Here is a 20266-nt window from a genome sequence, read left to right as displayed (position 1 = left end):
GTGACGAGAGTGAAACTCCGTCTCAATAAATAAATAAATCAATAAATCACTTTGCTAGCTTCAGTCAACACATATCTTAAGGACTCACTCTGTAACAGGCACTGGGCCTGGTTGCTGAATTTTTAGAGTAGAACAAAAGAAAAACTTTAATGCAGTCTTGTAGCTCATGTATCAGTCTCAGTTAATTCTTTTAACCAACTGCTATTATCCCTGTTACTTGTACTATACCATACAAACTCATGGGAAATACCAGTTCTTGAGTGTCCAACAGTGAATTATTGTGATGATTTTTTCTTTTTTTCTTTTTTTTTTCTCCCTGAAATGGAGTCTCACTCTGTCGCCCAGGCTAAAGTGCAGTGGCACAATCTTGGCTCACTGCAACCTTTGCCTCCTGGGTTCAAATGATTCTCCTGCCTCAGCCTTCCAAGTAGCTGGGATTACAGGCACACGCCACCATGCCCAGCTAAATTTTGTATTTTTAGTAGAGATGGGATTTCACCATGTTGGCCAGGCTGGTCTCGAACTCCTGACCTCAAGTGATCTGCCCGCCTCGGCCTCCCAAAGTGCCGGAATTACAGGCGTAAGCTACCCCAGTCAGACTTTTTAATATAATTGTTAATTTCTATTTTAATTTACTCCTGCAAGCCAACAGACTTCCTGGCCATTTTCTCAACTGGCAAAGCATGACAATGGAATGAAAAATAATTTTATGATTTTTTTTTTTTTTTTTTTAGACGGAGTTTCACTCTTGTTTGCCCAGGCTGGAGTGCAATGGCACGATCATGGCTCACTGCAACCACGGCCTCCCAGGTTCAAGCAGTTCTCCTGTGTCAGCCTCCCTGGTAGCTGGGATTACAGATGCACACCACCGAGCCTGGCTAATTTTTGTATTTTTAGTAAAGACGGGGTTTCACCATGTTGGTCAGGTTGGTCTCGAACTCCTGACCTCGGGTGATCCGCCCGCCTCTGCCTCCCAAAGTGCTGGGATTACAGGCGTGAGCCACCGCGTCCGGCAATAATTTTATGATTTGTGTACTCATTAGTAATAAATACTTCTAAGCACTGAGCCATATAAGTGCTTCTGTGGATTAACCGATTTCATGCTCACAACATATGAGCAGTATATTGACATACATTAAAGAAAACCTTTAATGCAGTCTTGTAGCTCATATACCAACATTTATATCTGTCTCAGTTAACTATTTTAACCAACTGCTATTATCCCTATTACTTGTACTATACCATATAAATTCATGGGAAATACCAGTTCTTGAGTGTCCAACAGTGAATTATTGTGATGACTTTTTCTTTTTTTCTTTTTTTTTCTCCCTGAGATGGAACCTCACTCTGTCGCCCAGGCTGGAGTGCCCATACAGTTTATTGACATACATTTCATAGACACTTAGTAACTTGAGAAACCACAGGACAGAGAAAGCTGCAGGGGCTAGATCTGAACTCAGACTTGTTTGACTGCCCTACTTCCATGCTACCGTGCCTCTCATAAATGAAACCTAGCTTGAAAAGCAAATAGATACCTTGGCGTTTCATATCTGTGTTTGCTATTTTAATGTCAAATCTGAAGGGGCTTCTTATTCCCTACATGTCGCATAGATGTTGGGGTTCTCTAGAGTTCTGTCCTTGGCCCACAGCCTTTTTTTTCCCTTCTTCCACAGTCTCCCTGGGTGACAGCAACCTCTTTCTTGGGTTTAAATACCAGCTCTGTGTGAAGACTCTCAAGCTGAGACCTAACCGCTGTCTTTTTTTTTTTTTTTTTTTGGAGACGGAGTCTCACTTTGTCGCCCAGGCTGGAGTGCAACAGCGTGATCTCGGCTCACTGCAACCTTTGCCTCCTGGGCTCAAGCAGTTCTCCTGTGTCAGCCTCCCTGGTAGCTGGGATTACAGATGCACACCACCAAGCCCGGCTAATTTTTGTATTTTTAGTAAAGACGAGGTTTCACCATGTTGACCAGGCTGGTCTCGAACTCCTGACCTCAGGTGATCCACCTGCATCGGCTTCCCAAAGTGCTGGGATTACTGGTGTGAGCCACTGAGCCCAGTCTGTCTTAAGTTTAAAATTCATGTGTTCAGATACTTACGATAAAACTCAAAATGTCAAAACTGAGCACATCATTTCTCCCCAGTCTGCTCCGCCTTTTGTATTTGCTACTCTAGTGAAATGTCCACCCAGTCACAGGTGCCAGAGGCAAGTCTTCCCAGCTTCCCTGCTCTGCCTCATCCCAACATCAAATCAATCAATCCATAAGGCTTGCCAATATTTTCTCTTACACTGTTTTTGAGTCTGTCCTGTCTGTTTCATCTCAGCTGCCATGGGCTTAGTTCAAGATCTTGTCATTTTAATCCTCTTAACAATCTTTTGTAACTCCACACCCTGAAAAACCATCATTGACACCTTGGTGTTATTTCCCTCCACTGAAAAAATTGTATTAGTAATGTCATGTCTTTAGACAAATTATTTAGCCTCCCTGTGCCTCAGTCTTCTCATCTAGAAAATGGGGATGGTAATAATGCCTACTTCACAGTTTTGAGGATTAGTATTTACAACAGGGCCTGACACAGAGTACTATATAAGTGTTAAATACTATTTGTATATATAGTAATCCTAGCTAACTGCAAAACTGAAAGATTAAAATCTCATAGAAAGAAAGCTGTGAAATAACATTAAGTATATGTATAATCAAAACAATAAATAAAAGGCCAGGCATAATGGCTCATGCCTATAAGCCCAGCACTTTGGTAGGTTGAGGCAGGTGGATTGCTTGAGCCCGGGAGTTCTAGGCTAGCCTTGGCAACATGGTGAAACCTTGCTTCTACAAAAAAATACAAAAAATTTAGCTGGGCATGGTGGCACACACTTGTGGTACCAGCTACTCAGGAGGCTGAGTGGGGAGGATCACCTGAGCCTGGTGAAGTTGAGATTGTAGTGAGCTGTGATTGAGCCACTGCACTCCAGTTTAGGAGACAGAGTGAGACCCTATCTCAAAAATAAATAAATAATAATAAACAAAAGTTCTAGAAAGCATTCATTTCAAAAACAAAGCTGACCCAACCACTAAAAACCCATTCTCTTGAATCTCATTCTTGAATTATTCAAAAAACATCACTGTTATATAGTTATTTGTTAAGGCCAATTTACCCATAATTTTACCAACATTTATTATACTGAGATATATATATACACACACACATATACATACACAGGTTGAGCATCCCTAATCTGAGAATCTGAAATGCTACAAAATCCAAAACTTTTTCAATTCCAACATAATGCTGCAAGTGGAAAATTCCACGCCTGACCTCATGTGACAGGTCGCAGTCAAAAGTTTGTACAGTCTGGTCAAAGTGGTTCACAGCACTTTGGGAGACTGAGGTGGGTAGATCACCTGAGCTCAAGAGTTCAAGATTAGCCTGTGCAACATGGTGAAACCCCGTCTCTACCAAAAATACAAAAAATTAGCTGGCATCAATCGCTGATGTGCTAGGATCTCTTGAGCCTGGGAGGCAGAGATTGCAGTGAGCAGAGATTGCAGCACTGCACTCCAACCTTGTGTAACAGAATGAGATGCTGCCTCAAAAAGAAAAAAAAAAAGTTTGCACAGTCAAAACTTTGTTTCATGCACAAAATTACTAAAAATATTGTATAAGGCCGGGTGCGGGTAGCTCACACCTGTAATCCCAGCACTTTGGGAGGCCGAGGTGGGCGGGTCACAAGGTCGGGAGTTTGAGACCAGCCTGGCCAACATGGTGAAACCCCATCTCTACTAAAAATACAAAAATTAGCTGGGTGTGGGGGCGCATGCCTGTAGTCCCAGGTACTCGAGAGGCTGAGGCAGGAGAATCGCTTGAACCTGGGAGGCAGAGGTTGCAGTGAGCCGATATCGTGCCACTGCACTCCAGCCTGTGTGACAGAGCGAGACTCCGTCTAAAAAAAAAAATATATATATATATATATATATATATATATATATATATATGTGTGTGTGTGTATATATATATATATATATAAATCGCCTTCAGTCTACGTGTAAGATGTATATGAAACATAAATGAATGTCATGTTTAGACTCATGTTAGACTTAGTACCATCCCCAAGATAGCTCATTATGTGTATGTAAATATTCTGATATCTGAAATACTTCTGGTCCCAAGCATTTCCAATGAGAGATATTCAACCTGTATATATAACTGTATATGCATCCTCCATCATGCCATTCTCTCACATCTCAGCAAAATGTTGTATAAACAGCCAGGTATTTTCATGTAGTTATACCTTTGCTTTTTCTACACCATTTTCTTATACGAACAGGGAGATGCAGAAGCATAAAAGAGGTGGAGCAATAGTCACATTCGTTTGTTCAGGGGGAGTGAATATAACCATGAGTATGGAAATAATTAGCATTTGGAGTAGATTACAATTTAAAAGTTTGTGTCTTGCCTTTTATTTCCTATCATAAAATAATGTTTTCCTGTATTAAAAAAACTTTTCAGCCGAGTAGTGGCTCATGCCTGTAATCCCAACACTTTGCCCAAGGCAGGCAGATCACTTGAGGTCAGGAGTTCAAGACCAGCCTGACCAACCTGGCAAAACTCTGTCTCTATTAAAAATACAAAAATTAGCTGGGAGTGGTGGCTTATGCCTCTAATCCCAGCATTTTAGGAGGCTGAGGCGGGCAGATTACATGAGCTCAGGAGTTCAAGAATAGCCTGACCAACATGGTGAAACCCTGTCTCTACTAAAAATACAAAAAAATTGGCCAGGCGTGATGGCGTATGCCTGTAGTCCCAGCTACGTGGGAGGCTGAGGCAGGAGAATTGTTTGAACCCAGGAGGTAGAGGTTGCAGTGAGCTGAGATCTTGCCACTGCACTCAAGCCTAGGCAACAGAACAAGATTTTATCTCAAAAACAACAACAACAACAACAACAACAACAACAACAACAACAACAAAAACACTTTTTACTGCATCACTGTAGGTAATTTTGACTTCATTTGGCACTGAACATTTTTCTTTTCTTCACAATACTTACTATCGTGGAAGATTGGGCTTCTCCTGTAATTAACTTTTCATTATTCCTATAGACATTACAAGTATATTTCCCTTGGTATCATGAATGTATCCAGTTCACAACTGTGGTCTTTTTTTGAGCAATTCAAGTGGGTTGCTATCAGATTGTGCATCCATATAGAGCTCTGCAGTTGCAGACAAACCTCTAAATAAATTTAGAATTCGTAAGAATTCCTGCAGGTTCTTACTTTTGAATCTTTATCTTGGTGAGAGAAGAAAGGAAATGTCCCCTTCCTATAACTAAAAGGAAGCAACATTTACTTAAAGCAAATGCCTCACGCCAGGTGCGGTGGCTCACACCTGTAATCCCAGCACTTTGGGAGGATGAGGCGGGTGGATCGCCTGAGGATAGGAGTTCGAGACCAGCCTGGACAACATAGTGAAACCCTGTGTCTACTAAAAATACAAAAAAATTAGCTGGGCATGGTGGTGGGCGCCTGTAGTCCCAGCTACTCTCTCTAGAAGCTGAGGCAGGAGAATCACTTGAACCTGGGAGGTGGAGGTTGCAGTGAGCTAAGATCACACCATTGCACTCCAGCCTGTGCAACAGAGCGAGACTTCATTTGGAAAAAACAAAACAAAACAAAAAAACAAACAAAGAAAATAAAGGAAAAAACCACACATGAATAAAATAGAAAAGCTAATAAATCCTGTAATAGGGAATTGAATGAAGCCCACTACCAACAAAAAAAAATTTTTTAAGCCTAAAAATCAAACTCAACTAACACAATGCCAATATTTTGTTGTTTCCTAGTGTGATCAAATCTCAAAGACAAAAATGGTTATCATATAGCCAGGCGCAGTGACTCATGTCTATAATCCCACCACTCTGGGAGGCTGAGGTGGGCAGATCACTTGAGATCAGGAGTTCAAGACCAGCCTGGCCAACATGGTGAAATCCCCTCTCTACTTGAAATATAAAAAGTTAGCCAGGCATGGTGGTGGGTGCCCGCAATCCCAGTTACTTGGGAAGCTGAGGCAGGAGAATCACTTGAACCCGGGAGGTAGAGGTGGCATGAGCCAAGATGGCACTACTGTACTCCAACCTGGATAGCAGAATGAGACTCTGTCTCAAAAATAAATAAATAAATAAATAAATAAATGCCTATCATAGTGTTTTGACTCTGTCCTGGCCAAGTCCAAACAAAAAAAAATTAAAAATACCTTGCACAGCACACATTGTTTAAGCAGTAGGAGAATTGCTTATTTTTGCTTTTTGGACCTCTCTGCTATTGCATTGTTTTTACAACTTCTCCATGCTAAGTCTAAGGATGCATGCAAAATTATGCAGAGTTTGGATTCTAGGCCAGGAGTTTCAAATGATGGGATTTGTGGCACTAAGTCTGGGATTCTAGAATGAAAGGATATGGAATTTGCCCAGGAGTCAGCTGGGCAAGTACAATTTATACACGTAAGCATGTACATTAATAAATAGTAATAGATATCTTTATAATTGTGGAACATGCTGGAAAAATAATGGACCCAGGGGAAAATTCTGAAGGCAACCACTTTTGGCGGTGGTAGTCTTGCTGGGGATGAAATATCTAATAGTGTCCCCATTTTTACTCTGTAGTCTTATTTTTCGCTTTTTCCCTGATTTCACATTTTTTTCTGTGGGGTGTTTTCACAGTGTGGTTTGAGCAGAATATTAGTATTGGGTTTTCAAAGATGTATACTTTGATCTTAGTTTAAAACTGTACCCAAAAAAGCTTAAAGTGTGGAAAATGGTGCAGCCAGCCTAGATGTTTCTGCATCTGTGTCTGGGCCAGAATGCTGGAGGCGTACAGGAAATTATATCTGAAAGAGTAAGCAGTGGGGCTGGGTGTGGTGGCTCAGGCCTGTAATGCTGACACTCTGGGAGGCTAAGGCGGGAGGATCACTTGAATCCAGGAGTTTGAGACCAGCCTGGGCAACATGAGACCTTATCTCTACAAAAAATTTTTAAAAATTAGCCTGGTGTGGTGGTAGGCCTGTAGTTCCAGCTACTTGGGTGACTGAGGTAGGAGGATCACTTAAGCTCAGGAGGACAAGGCTGCAGTGAGCCATGATTGTGCCACTGCACTCCAGCCTGGGTGACAGAGTGAGACCCTATCTCAAAATAAAATAAAATAAAATAAAATGAAAAAGAAAAAAAAATAAAAAAAGAGTAAGCAGAGGCCCCCATCTCTACTGTTCTGTTGGATTTCCTATGCACACTGATGAGATAACCCAGCTCCCTCTCCTCGTCTTACCCCCAAAGTCAGGGCAGTTACACGCAGGCTGTGTCCTTTAGTTCAGTCCTTGACCTTCAGAAGAAATCTGTGTAAAATGGAATATTCCATGCAATGATGGAGATTTTCCTCCTATCAATCATTTTCCTCTTCCTCTAATAGAGCTCTGCACTTTCATTTTTCTGATGTTTTTGCCTGTGACCATTCCACAGAGATTGCCAGGAAGAAAACAATGATCCCTCACCAACTGCATAAAACTCCAGGATTTCTCTTCCATGACCTCCTCCTTCATTCTTTTGTTCCTTGTTTGGAAAATGCTTCCTGAAGGCCGGGCGCGGTGGCTCAAGCCTGTAATCCCAGCACTTTGGGACGCCGAGACGGGCGGATCACGATATCAGGAGATCGAGACCATCCTAACATGGGCTAACATGGTGAAACCCCGTCTCCACTAAAAAATACAAAAAAGTAGCCGAGCGAGGTGGCGGGCGCCTGTAGTCCCAGCTACTCGGGAGGTTGAGGCAGGAGAATGGCATAAACCCGGGAGGCGGAGCTTGCAGTGAGCTGAGATCCGGCCACTGCACTCCAGCCTGGGCGACAGAGCGAGACTCCGTCTCAAAAAAAAAAAAAAAAAAAAAAAGGAAAATGCTTCCTGAGTCTTATCTCCAGGTGCCTGGCTTTTTTGGCAAGCTTTTTAATCAGCTATTTCCCACTTCTGGTGCAATGACATGGGCTGGAATTTGAATCCTTTTCAAGGGGTCTCAGAGAGTCCTAGTGACAGGTCACAGGCTATCTCTCCTCGAGATTTCACCCCTGCCAGCCAGTCCTGTCCTGGTGCAATGGATCTGAATCCAAGATCTGCTATTGCTGTCTTTACTTGCTAGAATATAGGTCATAGTTCTTTTTAGGCTGAGGAACTTCTCACTGATTTCCAACACTCCTCCACTTTATTTAAGTTCTTTTTAATCTTCCATATTGTTTTAGTTACTGAATTTTGTTTTTTCTTCTTTTTTTTTTTTTTCAGATTCCCTTTTTTTTTTTTTTTTTTTTTTTTTTTTATAATTTTTTCTTTTTTTTTTTTTTTTTTAAGACAAAGTCTCACTCTATTGCCCAGGCTGGGTGATCTTGGCTTACTGCAACCTCTGCCTCTGGGGTTCAAGCGATTCTCCTGCCTCAGCTTCCCAAGTGGCTGGGATTACAGGCATATACCACCACTCTCAGCTAATTTTTGTATTCTTAGTAGAGATGGGGTTTCACCATGTTGGCCAGGCTGGTCTTGAACTCCTGATCTCGGGTGACCCACCTGCCTCAGCCTCCCAAAATGCTGTGATTATAGGCGTGAGCCACCATGCCCAGCCCTGTGCCTAATTTGTAAATTAAACTTTATCATAGGTATCTATAGGAAAAAATGTAGTATACATAAAGTTCAGTACTATCTGCAGGTGCAGGCATCTACTGGGGTCTTGGACGTATCCTCCAAGATAAGTAAGCATTACTGTTTTGTGTGACTTTGCTTATTAGTTGTAGATGGAAAAATAAGTGTATTGAAGAGGTTATCTTTACTAAATATTTAAGAGTTTTTAAGAACAGGCATTTAAACTAATGTTTCAGAGGCATAGAATCATTTTCAGACTCATAGCTAGAAGGGGCCTTAGAGGACAGATCATGTAGTATTACCTTATTTTACAGATGATGAAGCTGGTGTCTTAGTGTATAAATAACTTTCTCACATTCATACAACTGGTTAGTGATAAAATGAGGATGAGGTATGGTTTTCCTCACAAGACTCCCAGCACTTTTCCTATCACACTGAATTTTGTATACATGTTATTGCTCCCCAAAGTCATAAGTTAATGGAAGACAGAGGTCATATCCATTCATCTCAATTTTTTTAACCTTTTTTTTTGAGACAGAATCTTGCTCTGTCACCCAGGTTGGCATGCTGTGTCATGATCTCGGCTCACTGCAACCTCTGCCTCCTGGGTTCAAGCAATTCTCCTGCCTCAGCCTCCCAAGTAGCTGGGATTACAGGCACACACCGCCACACCTGGCTAATTTTTTGTATTTTTAGTAGAGATGGGGTTTCACCATATTGGCCAGGCTGGTCTTGAACTCCTGACTTCATGATCTGCCCACCTCGGCCTCCCAAAGTGCTGGGATTACAGGTGTGAGCCACTGCACCCAGCCTCATCTCAGTTTTTATGAAAGATAAAAAATTAGAATGCCTGGCAAATACAGGTGCCAAATAGCAGATGCTTAGTTAATTCTCTTTGAATTGAGTTCTTAGATGATGAAACATTCTTTTTCTTGGTCTCATGTTCATGAGAAGCCACTCTATTCATTGAATATTTACTGATGTCTTACTATGTGCCAAGTACCAGACTAAGATAAAAAATGAGAATTAAAATGAAGATCTACTTTCAGTTTTGGGTCTATATTAAAATATTACTGTGAGGGTGTTCACTTCTCAATTAGAAAGGGAAGGAAGTGAATTTTTAGCTGAGCAATTTCCCTTTTATAGACTCATTTGCATTTCCTAAAATTTTAGTGCTAACAGGAACTTAGGTTACCTAAGATCACATTGTCAGTAAATGGCAAATCAAGGATGAGAGTGAACATCATCAGCTCCCTCAAAATCCAATATTCCTTCCATTACAAATAATCTCTTTCTTTTGCATTTTTGGAATAACATATACAATAGTTAAATTTATGAGTGTTAATAAAATGGAAATCCATGTTTCTTCTGGATTAGATATCAAAACACCTGAAGAAGGATATGGAAAGAAAGTGGGACGGAAGAACGGAACCATTAACTCTTAGTGAAAAGAGCAGAAGATGCCCTAATCATCTGTGTCGAATTATGGAATATTACACGCGCATGCCACCACGTCTGGCTAATTTTTATATTTTAGTAGAGGTGAGGTTTTGCCATGTTGGCCAGGCTGGTCTCAAACTTCTGGCCTCAAGTGATCTGTCTGCCTTGGCCTCCCAAAGTGCTGGGATTACAGGTGTGAGCCACCTCCCCGGGCCTAAATTAAAAAAAAAAAGATTAAAAAAAAATTTAAAATATAACAGAGACAAGGTCTCGCTATGCTGCCCAGGCTGGTCTCAAACTCCTGGGTTCAAGCCATCTGCCTGTCTTGGCCTCTCAATATGTGGGGATTACAGGTGTGAGCCACCACGCCCAGATGAAAATATGTTTTGACTCTGCACTGTCATCCTTGGATACCAATGTACTTTGTAAGCATTAATTGGCTGTTATCTAACCTTGTGTCTTAAGGGCATAGACTGTTATTTCTTCATCCCACAGAGGAATGAACTCAGTTCCAGAGAGGTTTGGAGAATTATCCCAGCATAGCGCATAAGTGTGATTAAGCCAAGCAAAATTTAAGCCTAGGAGCTTAAATTCCTGTTAAGGATTTGGCCACCTTGATGTGATCTGGGAATTTGGAAGTTGTGCAATCCTTATGGTTTTTTTCCAGCTCTCAAGCAAGCACTAAGGAGGTAAAGAGAAGGCTACCCTTCATTAAACTCTGTCTGGCCCTTTGCTGGGTTAGCTCATTTAATCCTCCCAGCAAATATTTCCCCATTTCACAGATAAGGAAAGTTTCAGAGGTTAAGTAACTTCTGCAAATTCACATACTTATAGTAAGAGGTAGAGTCAGAATTGAAACCTTTCTTTCTGACTTCTTGAGTTCATGTGCTTCGTGGAAACCATGAAATTATAAATTTGGACACCTGGCCTCTAGGCTGATTTTGCCACCAAACTGAAATAACACTGATCAAAAGAGACACCAATCCAGATCCATAATCATCTCCAGCCCCTTTGCTTGGTCAGGGGCTTCCTTAGCTTATCCATCACTTCACACGGGGACACAAGTGGATCCACGTAGTAGGCCTCCTGACTTCATCTTTCTTCCCTGCATAAATATCATTCATTTGACTATTTTATGTTTTACCATATGCTAGAGCATTGCAAAATTTGATACATTATTTTGAAAAATTGAAACTCCAAGATGAATGCTGTTAAGAATCAATCCAAACATATGGATGTTTTTCATATGTAGAAATAATCCACATAGAGATAGTCATGTGACCTGTCTGTCCTCCTAAATCTCATCAGGAGGACTTCCCTAAGCTGGTGAGAGGATGTTGAGGGGGAATTGCCTGGAGGGAGATGATTTAAAAGGAGACTTAAAAGGCCTAAGCATGGGGGTGGGAAAAGGCCTTAATAACCAGGAATTCAGGGGGACTTGAGGATGAGGAGCTAAGTCTGGCAGAGATGGGGATGGTGGAGAGTTAGAACAGGGGAGGAAAAGGTGGATTCTGGCTTCTCTGCTCACAGCAGCTCTTGCACGTAACTTAGGGCCTTTTCACATTCCAGGAGGTGGCAGTGCCCTCAGCCAGGTATAGAGACCTGTTGGGTTGGTTGGTTTGTCTTTTACCCCCTTTTGAATAGCAGCCCCCTGTGGCAGGCTGATGCCTTGGAGAATATCATTGTACTTGCTTCATGCCAGGCATGACGTGTTTTCAAACTGCAGACTCTAGGACACTAAGCCTGCTGCCTTCTCAGATGGAAACTTCTTTTCATTTTTCAGCAGGTCATTCACAGTCCCCACCTCATTCAGCCTCCATGGATGCTGCTGCCCTCACAGTTCTCCTAAATGCCAAATCCCCAGCACTCTGTGTCCCTGGCCCACTGAGTCATATATTTTATTTTAGTTTTAGTTTTTTAAACTCAAACATTATTTGTTACATAGGTATTTATTACACAATGATGGACTTTTACTGATAACTCGTGACAGGCTTTAAGATAGGATTCCTGGTAACAAGTACGGGCACCAGGGCTTCTAAACGTTCTGGATTGGCAGCGACGGGGGTCAGCCACCACCAGGGTCCAGCCATACTGGATGAGGATGTCTTTGACATTCTTGGAAGCCACTTCCACATATTTCTGGTAACAGGCCACCGGGGCTTTGGAGATGGACTGACAGCATGAATCTGGGCTACCTGACCAGAACCCTTCACTAGGACATGGATGTCCATGCCAGCAAATCACTCCTTGCCCAGAAGCAGAACTGGTTCCAGCAGCTCGTAATGCAGTGTGCATGGCTCCATCATCTCCAGGGGCCGCCTGTTCACTTCCATGAGGCCACTGCCATGTTTGAAGCTCGCCATGACTGTGGTCATCTTCCTCTGTCCAAAGACCTGCATGGACTGCAGCAGGCTCTTAGCTATGGGCGTAGATGAGAGATCCTCACCATGCAGCATTGCCCCTGGAAAAGCCGATGTCATATATTTCAATGCACCCATTTTATAGAACATATGGGGAATACCTTAGAGTTCTTTCTATTTTCTTTATTGAAATATAGCCAAAAAGTTCATGGACCCATAACACACAAGGAACTAGCAAGTGATAGATTCTTCTTATTTCTCAGTGTCTTGTCTGATGCAATCTGATTTTGGATAACTCATCTACCATTCATCCATTCATTTCACCCTCAACATAACACACCAAAAAAAAAAAAAAAAAAGAAAAAAGAAAAAAGAAAAAAAAAATCCTAATACTTTTCTTCGTCAAGAAACTTAGGCCGGGCATGGTGGCTCATGCCTGTAATCCCAGCACTTTGGAAGGCCAAGGTGGGAGGATCACCTGAGGTCAGGAGTTCGAGACTAACCTGGCCAACATGGTAAAACCCCGTCTCTACTAAAAATACAAAAATTAGCCAGGCATGGTGGTACACACCTGTAGTCCCAGCTCCTTGGGAGCCTGAGGCAGGAGGATGGCTTGAATCCAGGACGTGGAGGTTGCAGTGAGCTGAGATTATACTGCTGCACTCCAGCCTGGGCGACAGAGCGAGACTCTAAATTTCTCAGCTTGTTATCTGAGAAGAAGAAAAACAGAAAGGAAGGAAGGAAGAATGGAAAGGAACCTAAAGACTACAGGTAGTAAATGGCATTTAAGCTGGGACCCTCTCTCACATCATGTAATTTTATAACCAGTAATTATTCTACCATTGAAGATACTCTTTATTTTATTTTATTTTATTTTATTTTATGTTTTTTTGATACAGAGTTTCACTCTTTTGCCCATACTGGAGTGCAATGTCACAATCTCAGCTCACAGCAAACTCTCCCTCCAGGGTTCAAGCAATTCTCCTGCCTCAACCTCCCCCGGCCTCAGCCTCCCGAGTAGCTGGGCCTACAGGTACAGTGCCATCACACCTGGCTACTTTCTGTATTTTTAGCACAGATGGGGTTTCACCATGTTGTGCTAAACTCCTAACCTCAAGTGATCCACCTGCCTCAAGGCTGGTCTTGAACTCCTAACCTCAAGTGATCCACCTGCCTCACCCTCCCAAAGCACTGGGATTACAGGCATGAGTCATGCCCGGCCTGTATTTTTTTTTTTTTTTTTTTTTGAGACAGGGCCTCACTGTGTCACCCAGGCTGGAGTGCAGTGGTGCAATCACAGCACACTGCAGCCTTGACCTCCCAACCTCAGGTGATCCTCCCACCTCAGCCTCCAAGTAGCTAGCCATTTTTTTTAAGTGAAAATTACTTTTTATGGCCATTGCTATACCAATCCCAGAACTCAAGAGTCCTCAAGTCTATGAAACACAGCTCTGAAAGGAGCTGCTTCAAAATATTATCTTGTTTCAATTATTTCTGGGATTTAGATTCATTTAGCACAATAAATACAGTATAGAAAGAGAAGGCAGAGAGGTGGAGAGGAGGGGGAGCCTGAGAATATGTTGCCAAGATGTTCTTTTTGTAGAAAATGACTGTTAAAGAAGGAAGAGCTCATTCTCTTATCCTTTTAAATCTTGCAGCTTCATAATCCTCCCTAAACCTGACCTTCCTTTCAACTTGTATTGGAAACTCTCCAGTACTGAAGTCTATTGTCCAACTCAAATGATAACCTTTCCTATTTTCTTTCTTCTTGCCCACCCTGTTGCAAATAGGTGGCATGGTTTTTGCCTTTATTAAAACTTTTTTTGTAACCAACGTTTATTTTTATAAAAATATTCCATGCAACTAGTCTAGCGGTCAAATAATCCTAAAAAGGTTTAGACCAAAAGCAACAGTTTCACTCCCACCCCTTCATCACTTCCTACCACTCAGAGGCAACTACTCAACTTGTTCAATTTATTGCTTTTTGCGTATATAATAAGAGTGGGAAAACAAAATTTATCTCTTTAGACATTTATCCCTGTTAAATCTAAGAAATATGTACATATTATCTCTAGTTTGTCACATAGCATTTTTTTTTTTTTTTTTTTTTGAGACAGGGTCTTGTTCTGTCGCCCAGGCTGGAGCCCAGTGATTCACTGCAACCTCTACCTCCCAGGTACCAAGGATTCTCATGCCTCAGCCTCCCGAGTAGCTGGGATTACAGGCGTGTACCACCACACTCAGGTAATTTTTGTATTTTTAGTAGGCACAGGTTTTCACCATGTTGGACAGGCTGGTCTCGAACTCCTGGCCTCAAGTGATCCGCCAGCCTCAGCCTTCCAGAGTGCTGGGATTAAAGGCATGAGCCACAGCACCTGGTCCATATAGCAATTTTTATGTTAGGCAATTGTGAAAAGCTTACACATGTGAACTGTTTATCTGATCAAGTTTATTGTTCTTCAAAATTCATGTAGGCCCAGCTACTAGGGAGGCTGAAGCAGGAGGATTGCTTGAGCTCAGGAGGTTAAGGTTGTAGCTCACAATAATTGTGCTTGTGACTGGCCACTGCACTCCAGCCTGGGCAACACAGCAATAGTGACTTCAATGTAGTTCAAGCTTGTCCAAACCACGGCCCTCTAGCTGCATGTGGCTCAGGCTTTGAATGTGGCCCAACACGAATTTGTAAACTTTCTTAAAACATTATCAGATTTTTTTGCGATTTTTTTTCTTTAGTTCATCATCTATTGTTAGTGTTAACCTATTTTCATTGTGGCCCAAGACCATTCTTCCAATGTGGCCCAGGGAAGCCAAAAGACTGGACACCCTGATTTAATCCACTACACACCATTCTGAATGAAAAGTTTTCGGAAGTGCAAATCCGAAGAAGATAATGCATTTACCCGATTACAAAATCATTACAATACATTCAGTCAGGATTCTAGCACAGAAGAGATTGAAGCAGAGCAGAATCCACTAGGGAATGTATATTATATATCATATATACCGCATATAATCTTACACAATTGTGGGAACTGCTTAAGCAATCCCTGTAAAGCTGTTATCTTCACACTTGATCCTGGAGCTTGAAGACGTCAGGGAAGGCAGTCAGGAAGGCATAGAGAAAAGCAAATACCAGTTGGAACCCACCAAGGCAAACTAAAACCATGTCAATTCTCTTTGCCTTTGACCTTGATGGTATGGCCATCCTGCAGAAGAAGCTGCGTTCCTTCAGTACGTATCTAGCCTAGGAATAGGAAACACTGGAGAAGGACTTGGGGGAAGGTGGAGCAGTTTTAGGCCCAGCTGCTGGCCCAAGCCAAGGAGGTAAACCAGCAGATAAACAATAACACGAGCCACAGAATGGCTGCTGCTTCACTTCCGCCCCCAAATCTGCATAGGAATGTCTCCTGTGGCCCACCCTAACCAGAAATATATCGAGAGGGGATGCTGGAAAATGTAGTTCCACCTTGCCAAGTGGCCACAATATGTTTCAAAGCCACCATGGTCTACCCCTTCTGAATTTGGCACCTGAGTTTATTTATTTATCTATTTATTATTTATTTAGCTCAGGGATGTCAGGAAGTCACTTTGTTTGTAAAATGATGGATTAGACCTGACTATATTCTCTGATAATTAGAAATTTGCAAAGATGAGTAAAGATTTATAGGCTAGGCGTGATAGTTCATGCCTACAATATCAACTTTGGGAAGCCGAGGAGGGAGGATCACTTGAACCCAGGAGTTCGAGATTAGCCTGGGCAACTGAGAAAGACCCACTTTTCTACAAAAAAATAAAGAATAAAAAATAAAAAAATAAATAAAGAAAGAATTAGCCAGGCTTGGTGACTTACTGAGGCAGGAGGATTTCATGAGCCCAGGAGTTCAAGGCTGCAGGGAGCTGTGATCACTGCACGGCACTTCAGCGTGGGAAACAGAGCAAGACCTTGGCTCTAACAAAAAAAAAAAAAAAAGGAAAGAAAAGAAAAAGATTTATAAAGTCAATTTTATGGACGGAGGTCTCTCATTCGATTCTGAAGTGTTGTGAATTTAAAGGTGGGAAGACAAATTCCCTTTAATTCAGCAAACACTGAGCCCCTACTATAGGCGTCCTCTGCAAAGGAGGCACTCTGAACCTCAGGTGCTCACTCACCATGTGTAAGAGGAAGCGCAAATAAAAGTCCTGGCCAGGCACTGTGGCTTACACCTATAATCCCAGCACTTCAGGAGGCCAAGGCGGGCGGATCACTAGAAATCTGGAGTTCGAGACCAGTCTGCCCAACATGGTAACCCCCACTACTCCCCCCACCCCCACCCCCACACTTCCACAAAAAATAAATAAATAATAAAGAAAAAGAATAAAAGCCCTTTCACCCAAGAAGCATTTTGCTTCTCTTAGCCAGAACCATCCTCCAAAGTGCAAAAGCCTAATTACTGTGCACGCTCACCAAGCCATTAGCAAAATGACCACCTACCTGCTGTGAACACCAAGGTGAGACTTCTACAGTTCCCAGCCCGCCTTTCTCCTGCTTCCACTCCTGGACTCCACAGGCCAGGATTAAGGCACCCCTGTTTTAAACCATACTTAACCTCTAAATAAAGATAACAACTAAGTCATCTTTCTGTCTAACATGGCACAACTGTACCATGTACAACCCAAAACATGTTAACACTTTCCCCAGAAAGATGAGGCAAAGTTCCTTTTCAGTTTTTGAAGGGTGTTCATTTTCCTACCTAATTCACACTTGTCCTTTGGTATTCCACAATTTAAAGACTGATATAAACCTAACCTGCTATTAAGTATGGCTATGGGAGAGGGAAAGAAAATCAAACTACTTTATTCATATAGACACAAACATATTCATGTAAAAAAAAGGAAGAAATATTCATTACAGTTCTTATTTCTGCAGCTTGCTACATGGCTGCAAACTGTTTCATCAAGCCAACTGCTTCGGAATGATGGGAACATGATAAGAATATGAATTCTGGCTGGATGTAGTGGCTCATATTACCGCCTGTAATCCCAGCAATTTGGGAGGCCCAGGTGGGCAGATCACTTGAGGTCAGGAGTTTGAGACTAGCCTGGCGAACATGGCAAAACCCCATCTCTACCAAAAATACAAAAAAAAAAAAAAAAAAAAAAAAAAATTAGCCGGGCATGGCAGTGGGCGCCTGTAATCCCAACTACTTTGGAGACTGAGGCAGGAGAATAGCTTGAACCCAGGAAGTGGAGATTGCGGTGAGCCAAGATTGCTCCACTGCACTCCATCCTGGGCAACAGAGTGAGACTCTGTCTTCAAAAAAAAAAAAAAAAACCACACACACACACATACACAAACCAAAAAATGAATTCCATGAGCACGAGTCCCTTGCCATACTTTATTTATAACTACTTTCTTCCACTACCCATTCCTATTATTTGTGTCCTCAGCAGGCACCTAAGCTGATTTTAGTTCCCTGCCTGCTAGAGTAACCCAGACCTTCATTCCTGAACCGTCTGGACCATCAGCAGCGCTGTCTTAATTGGGTTGTTATAGTTTTCAGTTGACTTTAATCCCTGGGCTTGGGAGGACAAAGGGGAACCCTGGAAAATCTCCTGCATTCCATGCATATGCCCCCTTACCCTCATTTCATAACAGCATCCCCATTTTCTCTCTCTCTTTTTAAGTCTTTTCATTTTTATTACTCCAAAAAGTTTCATTTTTTAATTTCGTTTTTTGACTTTGTGCTTGTGCCTTCAACATTTTTTTTTTTTTTTGAGACGGAATCTCACTCTGGAGTGCAGTGGCGCGATCTCAGCTCACTGCAAGCTCCGCCTCCCGGGTTCACGCCATTCTCCTGCATCAGCCTCCCGAGTAGCTGGGACTACAGGCGCCCGCCACCTCGCCCAGCTAATTTTTTGTATTTTTTTTAGTAGAGACGGGGTTTCACCATGTTAGCCAGGATGGTCTCGATCTCCTGACCTCGTGATCCGCCCGCCTGGGCCTCCCAAAGTGCTGGGATTACAGGCGTGAGCCTCCTTCAGCACCTTCACAACGTTTTTCTGCTCCTTGGTAAGGAAAGCATGCTTGATCCTGTCACGAACACATTGAGCACACATGGAACCACCACAGGCCCTGCTGACATGTTTCTTTGTTTTGGACAATCTCCTAAGAACTTTAGGTCTAACAGCAGGAACCCCTTGAAGTCCGCCTGGGCACATGCCGCATGCAGATTTTGGTGCTTTCCCAACCTTGGTATCAAGATAAACAATTCTATTAAACCCAAATAGGGGTTTGGGACAGCCTAGTTTTGGTTCGGGACAGCCTAGTTTTGTCAGAGGCTGTATTGTAGGAAAGCCTGCCACGGTATGTCAAATACTGGACCATTCTGAGTGCCTGTAGACAGCATCCCCGGAAGAGCCCCGTTTTCTCTCGATGGTCAGGATCAGTCACCACAGACAGTACTCCTTCTTTGCTTGTTGATTCAGAGGCATGAGGCCAAAGTGGCTGGGTGGCATTCTCGACTTCCAGTTCATTGGAATCATTGTTGTGCCCCTGATGGACGTATTTACCCCTTTGGAGCCAAAATCTTTGGACCTTTCATGAGGCTGGAAAGCAGAAGTGTTGCTAATGGATTGCTAGGAGTAATAGTGAGAAGAAACTATTTCCATTCCCATCCTTTGACTTCCAGACCCGGGAATCTCTGGCTATGAGAGAAATATTACCATATGTTGGATGCTGATTGAGAACACACCCTGCCTTCTGAAGAACACTGCCCCAGCCACACGGGTGTTACCATCTAGCTAGAACTATAATTGAGTCTTCCAAAGGCCATTCTACTGTTCCATTGAGGCAACTGCTTCAGGGCAATGAGGAACATGGTAAGAACAGTGAATTCCATGAGCATGGGCCTTTGGTTACACTTTGTTTGCTGTGAAATGAGCTCTTTGGTTAGAAATAATGCATGTGGAATAGTATGATGATGGACAAAGCATTCTATAAGCCCACAGATAGAGTGAATTTCATCTTTCTTTTTCCCCATGGTTTTATGCTTTTGGAGTCTTATTTAAGAAACTCTTTCTCAATCCAAGGTCATGAATATATTCTTCTACATTTCCTTCTATTACTTTTATGGTTTTACCTTTCATATTTAAGTGTTTTGTACACTTGGAGTTTATGGTGTGAAATAGAGAGACCTTTTATTTATTTTTTTTGAACAGGGTTTCTCTCTGTCACTCATGCTGGAGTGTAGAGGTGCCATTACAGCTCGCTGCAGCCTCAGCCTCCCGGGGTCAAGCAATCTTCCTGCCTCAGCCTCCTGAGTAGCTGGGACTACAAGCACATGCCACCATGCCTGGAGAGCCATTTTTAAAAATCCATTTAGTGAGTCAGGTTTCCCAACTCTACATCCTTCCCTCACATATAACTGTGTCTCTTTCTGGACTCTATTCTATTCTGTCTCTCTATTTTGCCTGTTTGTATGACAGTGTCACACTTTTTCTTGCTGTGGCATTCTAATGTCTGGTAGAGACAGTCTGTTCCTTTGCTCCTCTTTTCTCAAAATCATGTTAATTATTTATGAATCTTTAAATATTAAAAAGTATTTTTAGGCCAGGTGCAGTGGCTCATGCCTATAATCCCAGCACTTTGGAAGGCCGAGGCAGGCGGATTACTTGAGCCCAGGAGTTCAAGACCAGCCTGAACAATATGGCAAGACCCCGTCTCTACCAAAAATACAAAAAAAAAAAAAAAAAAAAAATAGCTGACCGTGGTGGTGCATGCCTGTAATCTCAGCTACTTGGGAGGCTGAGACAGGAGGACTGCT

At 42.4% G+C, this 20266-nt stretch overlaps 2 pseudogenes; both read right to left on the bottom strand.

The window, feature by feature from the left end:
* Window positions 1-12027: 12027 nt before the first annotated feature.
* Window positions 12028-12560, bottom strand: LOC112609233 (annotated as a pseudogene).
* A 5563-nt stretch (window positions 12561-18123) lies between these two features.
* Window positions 18124-18828, bottom strand: LOC112609232 (annotated as a pseudogene).
* Between the last annotated feature and the right edge of the window lie 1438 nt (window positions 18829-20266).

Source organism: Theropithecus gelada, chromosome 16, assembly GCF_003255815.1.
Source record: "Theropithecus gelada isolate Dixy chromosome 16, Tgel_1.0, whole genome shotgun sequence".
NCBI lineage: Eukaryota > Metazoa > Chordata > Mammalia > Primates > Cercopithecidae > Theropithecus > Theropithecus gelada.
Note: the sequence above shows the minus strand (reverse complement) of the source record. Positions and strands in the feature narration are given on the sequence as shown.